Source organism: Epinephelus lanceolatus, chromosome 1 (genome assembly GCF_041903045.1).
Source record: "Epinephelus lanceolatus isolate andai-2023 chromosome 1, ASM4190304v1, whole genome shotgun sequence".
Classification (NCBI taxonomy): Eukaryota; Metazoa; Chordata; class Actinopteri; order Perciformes; family Serranidae; genus Epinephelus; species Epinephelus lanceolatus.
Window position 1 is genome coordinate 50,029,513 of NC_135734.1, and position 6,151 is coordinate 50,035,663.

At 40.8% G+C, this 6,151-nt stretch overlaps 1 protein-coding gene across 1 annotated transcript in view; it reads right to left on the reverse strand.

Moving 5' to 3' along the window:
* LOC117256972 (semaphorin-3D) overlaps positions 1-3,496 on the reverse strand; it is a 144,374-nt gene extending 140,878 nt beyond the window's left edge. Inside the window, exon 1 of the mRNA XM_033626719.2 lies at positions 3,283-3,496. The gene's annotated coding sequence lies outside the window, so the exon portion shown is untranslated. The remainder of the gene's footprint in view (positions 1-3,282) is intronic.
* Between the last annotated feature and the right edge of the window lie 2,655 nt (positions 3,497-6,151).

The window sequence follows — 6,151 nt, forward strand, 5'->3', positions numbered from 1 at the left end:
CACTTTAAGTAACAGCGTGTCACATTCATGGGGATTGTTCAGGAGGTTTTTACCAGGAGCTGAATTATCCACAGAGGTCTCACGCTCTCTAAAATAAACTGACACGGTGATTTAAACTGGTGAAAACACTGAATGAAGCAGTTGAGTCTCACGGTACAAATCAGTGTTTCTCAACATGGTTCTGCATGTCGGAGACAAGCCGTAAGTCTGCACCTGCCAATGTGTGCTCACCTTTTTTCTCTGATAACTTAAGTTCCAGACGTTCAGGACAGTTTTTGACCAGGAACTGAATTATCCACAGAAGTCTCTCCCTCTCTGAACCTGTTAATGTAAACCAGTAAAATCACTGAATGAAGTAGTTTCAGGTTAAAATCAGCATTTCTCCGTCACTGCTTGGCACAACAGGGGCTGGAGCCGAGCTAGTTAGCAGTCGTAACTAAAAGATATAAAAAGTGTATTGTAAAAATGTGGCTTAAAACTGGATAAAAAGTCAATTTATGACAGCATTTTTGCAGACAACAAAAACCCTGATGCATGCAGACCGGAGATATGAATCCAGTGACTGGTGGCAGTGACCGAATGACATGGACTGTGTCCTCGTTTAAAATCATCCCTCGTCTCTCACTCCGAAGTCATCAAAAACCTGCGCTTGGTAAGTGACTTCCTGTGTCAGACACTGACGACAAAAGCCGTCCTTTCATGTCAGCATGACATGTGACTGGCTGCCATTATTGTTTAACAGTGCCCGACAGAGGCCGGTGTTCCCGAAAGATTGTAAAGCCAAAATCTGTTCTAAAAATCCAATCAAGTGCATGTGTTGCTGGAGGAAAAAAATGCCAATTTGCAGTGTTGTACCGACGTAGTGCTTTTATTTTGAAAGAGACTGTATGCAAACTGTACATTTCCTGTGAAAACAGAAGTGTATTTTGAAAGAAGACAATGCATGTAACAGGCTGAAGTTGACACGGCGTCCCAGAACGTCAACAACCAACACACCCAGGGTACCTTGGACGTCATATGTGGACGTGGAAAGTCCATGACCAAACGTGGACATGTGACGAGGTCACAGTGAGGATGAGTTGTTAAAATTATAGATTCCTCTGGGTTTTTAAGCACAAAAGTCAACAAAATATAAGTCTATAAGTCTAAATATAAGTCTCTTCGTCTCCAAAACAAACAGACGCTGTGATTTAAACCAGTAAAAACACTGAATTAAGCAGTTTCACTGTGTTTTCCTGATGCTCTCGTTGAGGATGAGCTTCTAACTGTGAATGCCCACCGAAAACATGAATGTCCCGATTTTAGAGCCAGTGTTTGGTTTGTCCGTTCTGGGCTACTGTAGAAACATGCTACCTATGTAGATATTAACAACTCATTCTAAGGTAACGAAAACACAATGATTCTTATTTTCAGGCGATTAAACACTAAAGAAGACGTACTTTACTCCTTCTGACTTACAGGTTTCCACATCTATGGGAGATGTTTTTCACGTCTTATAAGAAAATTAAACTAAATATTGTAGACAGTACATATTTCCCTCTGCAGTGTGATGAAGCAGAAGCATAAAGCAGCACACATTAAAGTACTAAAGTGAAGTACAACTACTGCAGTAAATGTACACACACACACACACACACACACACACAAACAAACACATACATCCTACAGGTGGCTGTGTATCAGTCACTCCATTATCATCACAGGAGCAGCACTACCGTTTGAGGAGACACAATGCAGCCAGGAAAACAACAATCTCAACACACACACACACACACACACACACACACACACACACACACACACACACACACACACACACACACACGCAGGGCAGGAAACAGCAGTCCCACTCACAGATTGTACAGCAGAGGGGGGGTTGAACTCCATAACAGGAAAGGCCGGGACAATTGGGGGACGTTTGCTGACAGCAGAGACACTGACAGGCAGACAGGGACGCTGTCTTCAGGTTTATTTGGAGGCGAGGGACAGCTCAGCCATCCCTCTGTTCACCTGAGGACACTTTTCTTTGACTGGACTCATCATTCAATTTCACCGGATCACAAATCGTGAAGCAAAGGATGCTTTCTGAAAATGTTCGTACCAGCAGCTCCCGTATGTCGTGACCACTGTTCATATAGTCATGAAAATAGAACTCATGACGGCTGCAGTCATTCTTGATTAAGTAAAGTAAAGGACCCCTGATGATGACAAATCATCTCAAACACCACAAGGAATATTTCACTGACCACAAAAACTCTCTCAAGGACTCCTGGAACCACCAAAACTTCTACCTGGAGCCCTGTAATGTTTTCAGTGATACATAAACTCTTGCAAAAACTCCTGGAAACTTCTAATGACCAAGAACCCTTGAAACATGTTTAATGACCACAAAAACTACTGGAGCTCCATTAATAATCCCAAAAGACTCCACAAAACCCCCTGGAACCTTTAAATGACCAAAATTCATGCCAAAAAACCCTGTTAATAACTTCAAAAAATCTTTCAGTGACTCAGGAATCTTTACAATGACCACAAAATCCACTACAAGGACCCTGAAAGCTTCTCAGTGACCACCAAAACCTCTACACGGAGTCCCGTAACGTCCTCAGTGACTCCTTAACTTTTGCAAAAACCCCTGGAAATGTTTAATGACGACCAAAACCCGACAAGAACCCTTGAAACATGTTGAACAACCACCAAAAAACACCTACAACAACTACTGGAACTCCATCAATGATCCCAAAATATCCTGCATAAAACCCAGTGGAACCTTTAAATGACCAAAAGTCCTTCAAAAAACCTGCTTACTAACTTCAACAAATCCTTCAATGACCACAAAATCTGCTTCATGGACCCTGGAAACTCCTCAGTGACACACACAGCTGAGTTTTCTTTTCACATGTTTTAATAATTTCAAGTTAAAATGAGTTTAATTTAAATGTGAGACCAGTTTGATGCTCAAAATGAGATAATCATGAAGGATGTGATCACCTGTTGCTTCACACTGACTTTAATACTCAGCTTGGTGAAAATCAATCAGCAGGTGTGGATGATCTGAGTGAAATTAAATTAGATTTTAGAGCTGCTTTTCAACACCAAGCTCATCAGTGCAAAGAATAATAAAGCCTGAAACAGTCCACAACATTTCAGTCCCCAAACTTTCAGCCACACTGATGAACTTAAACCAAAGTACTGAACTTTCTCTCCCAGCCACAGTCTCATTCATCCAGCAGCAGTGCGCGGCAGCACAAACTTTTCACAATAAAACTTTGTGAAACTCACCGAGCAGAAGTTTGAGTCTGGATCTTGTGGGTTTCTCAGTTATTCCACTTCAGCTGATAAAGCAGGACGGATCGTGGCCGTGATGGCGCAGTGTCGGCTCACCTGCTGGCTCCACACGTTATAAACAAAGTGGACACATGTGGGCTGAGCTGAGACACTCCTGCAGCCTCCTCCTGCAGCCTCCTCCTGCAGTCACACCGTCCCTCCGCTGCCTGCAGATGCCTTCACGGACCGCTCGGAAGATTTCACTGAAGGGTGGTTTGAGATCTGACCACAGTGCTGAGTAACACTCCGGGATATGGAGGTTCAAGAGTGACTTTATTAAAATGATATTGTTGTAATTCCACAACTGCGTTTAACTCTCCACACATGCAGGGTAACTCCCAGCTGACCAATATATGCCACTAAATCTCCTCTCAGCATGTATTGACTGGCTGTGCTGTAGTGAATTAACTATTCATTTGAATTGTTGCCTTCTTGAGATTTATTCAGCACAGGTGGCATTAGAGGAACTGCAGTTTTTGGCACCGTGTTGGCTTCATTTTTCAGCGCCGGAGGATGACGCTCGAATGAAAGCAGCATAAATAAATAATATAGTCATTTATGTTTATGCCATGTTTTATACCTAATGAATATAATGCAGCTCAAAGTGATTTACATCAGAATGTACGAAGCTGAAGTTAACTTCCGATTCGGCACTTAAGGAGAAAGTTAAGGGGAAATTGACTTAATGTGCAGTGCGACTGTTTGTCTGTTTTTTGTGACACTTCTTGATGTGAAAACATTTTAGACATTTTAGGTAAGACATTAACTTTGCCTGACACCCACTATTGCATTTGTGAAACATTTATTATTTATGAATGTTTAGCCTCTGTAGGATAATCTAGGCCAGATTTGAGAAGTCTAGGTACAGTGGTTTTTGATCTGGACCTGGTCTAATGAGGTCTAAAACAAAAACGGTGAAATCTCCCCTTTAGCATTTTCACAAATAAAATAAATGTTTCACAAATACAATAGTGGGTGTCAGGCAAAGTTAATATCTTACCTAAAATGTCTAAAATGTTTTCACATCAAGAAGTGTCACAAAAAACACAATCAGTGGACAAACAGTGGCACTGCACGTTAAGTTAATTTCCCCTTAACTTTCTCCTTAAGTGCCGAATTGGAAGCTAACTTCAGCGTCGTTCAGAATGTTGGCTATATGTCAAAAAAGAACATGTAAAGAATTAAAATACAAGGTTGCAATAAAGGATTAAAATACAAAAACAGTATTGAACAAAATGAATAAAATTAAAATAAGATTCACATTAATAAAATACGCTTTTAGAGAAATTCAATAAAAGCAGTTTAGCAGCAGCCTGTTAATAATACTTCATCAAAAAGAGCAACAAAATGCACAATTTCATATAAAAATGTCTGAAAATGTGAAGTTGTGAAATACTGAAAGTCAGACAGAATATAACTATGAAAGGTAGTATTTATTTATTGCACATCACATCCCTGTTGGCCTTCATGTCCTTTATTCAAATAAAATCTGTAACAGTGCAAAGACATTTTTTCCCCAAATAAAGTCCCAAATTTACAATGTCATGTAAAAGTGGACGTATCTTTATCTAAATCTGTTTCCATACTAAAAGCAGAAATAATCATCATGCAGAGCGCCCTCTCTCAGAGTGCTAGAACTTGTTGATACACAAGACACATTTAATGTTGATGGTCCAGATGATGCTACATCGATCTTGTTCAGCATGTAAAAGTCAATCAGCAAAGAACCTGTTAATGAAATAGGCTGTAGGTCAGAGTCAGTGAAATGTATTGGAATTAAAGTAGAAAGCAAAATATTAAAATACTGTCATCGAGTGTAAAAGTTAAAAAGCATAACTAGCTGAGATCATGTTCAAGTGTCTCCTTTAAATTATACTTAAGAGGTCAGTTTCAGTCTGTGTTCACAGAATTACTTGAGATTTTTGTTTGCTGTTTGTTTTGTGCGAGAATGTTTTTGTTGTTGTTGTTGTTTACTTTAACAAGTGGCATCAATTGTGTGTGATTTTTCTCCAGCTCCCCAGAATGAAACAAACAAGCTGCAGCTCTGTTCTGTGATGGAAACTTCAGGGCTTTTACTGTTAAACAAGTTGGAAGTTAAATCTTTGGCTTTTGAGTGTTCCAGTCTGAATTGCTTTTTTCCCACAGCACACGATGTCAGCAAACACACCCTCAGACATCCTGCAGGACATTCATGCAAAACCACAGCTCCCTCTGCTGGAGTTTGCTGGTAGGTTTGCCAGGTTTCACAGTCCTCTACTCCTCTGGCAGTGTGACCGAGGGGCTGCACACACACCTCATTTCGTAACAACTGGTTAAAGAGGTCTTCATAATTAATCAGAAAATATAGAAAGTAGAAAATGAAAAGAGTAGTGCTGAATCAGATATCTAAATCACCCCGATCATTTTAATCTGTCAGACTGTAATTCGCACGTGTCTTTTTATCTTTGAGGTTGCTGACTTTTTGTGTGCAGGGGCCAGTGTTTTATCCCACCTCTCCTCAGAGTCTCCTCTCCTGACTTGTTTTGGGATTCGTATGTGACAACTAGCAAAGAACCTGGGGACTGTTATTCAGGTAGGAACTACACACACTAAACACATAGCTTATACGCGCAACATCTAAACTCTTTTACACTCCTTCTTCCCTCAGGGTCACTCACATCCGGTTCCAGGACGCTGCTGGCCCTTTGCAGGTGGACGTGGCCATCTAGTGATTGCCCTGTCCCACTGCGTCACCATCAGCCACGTCATACTGTTTCACATTTCTAAAAACCTGTCCCCAACTGGCTCAGTTTCCAGCGCCCCTAAAGAGTTTTTTGTCTTTGTA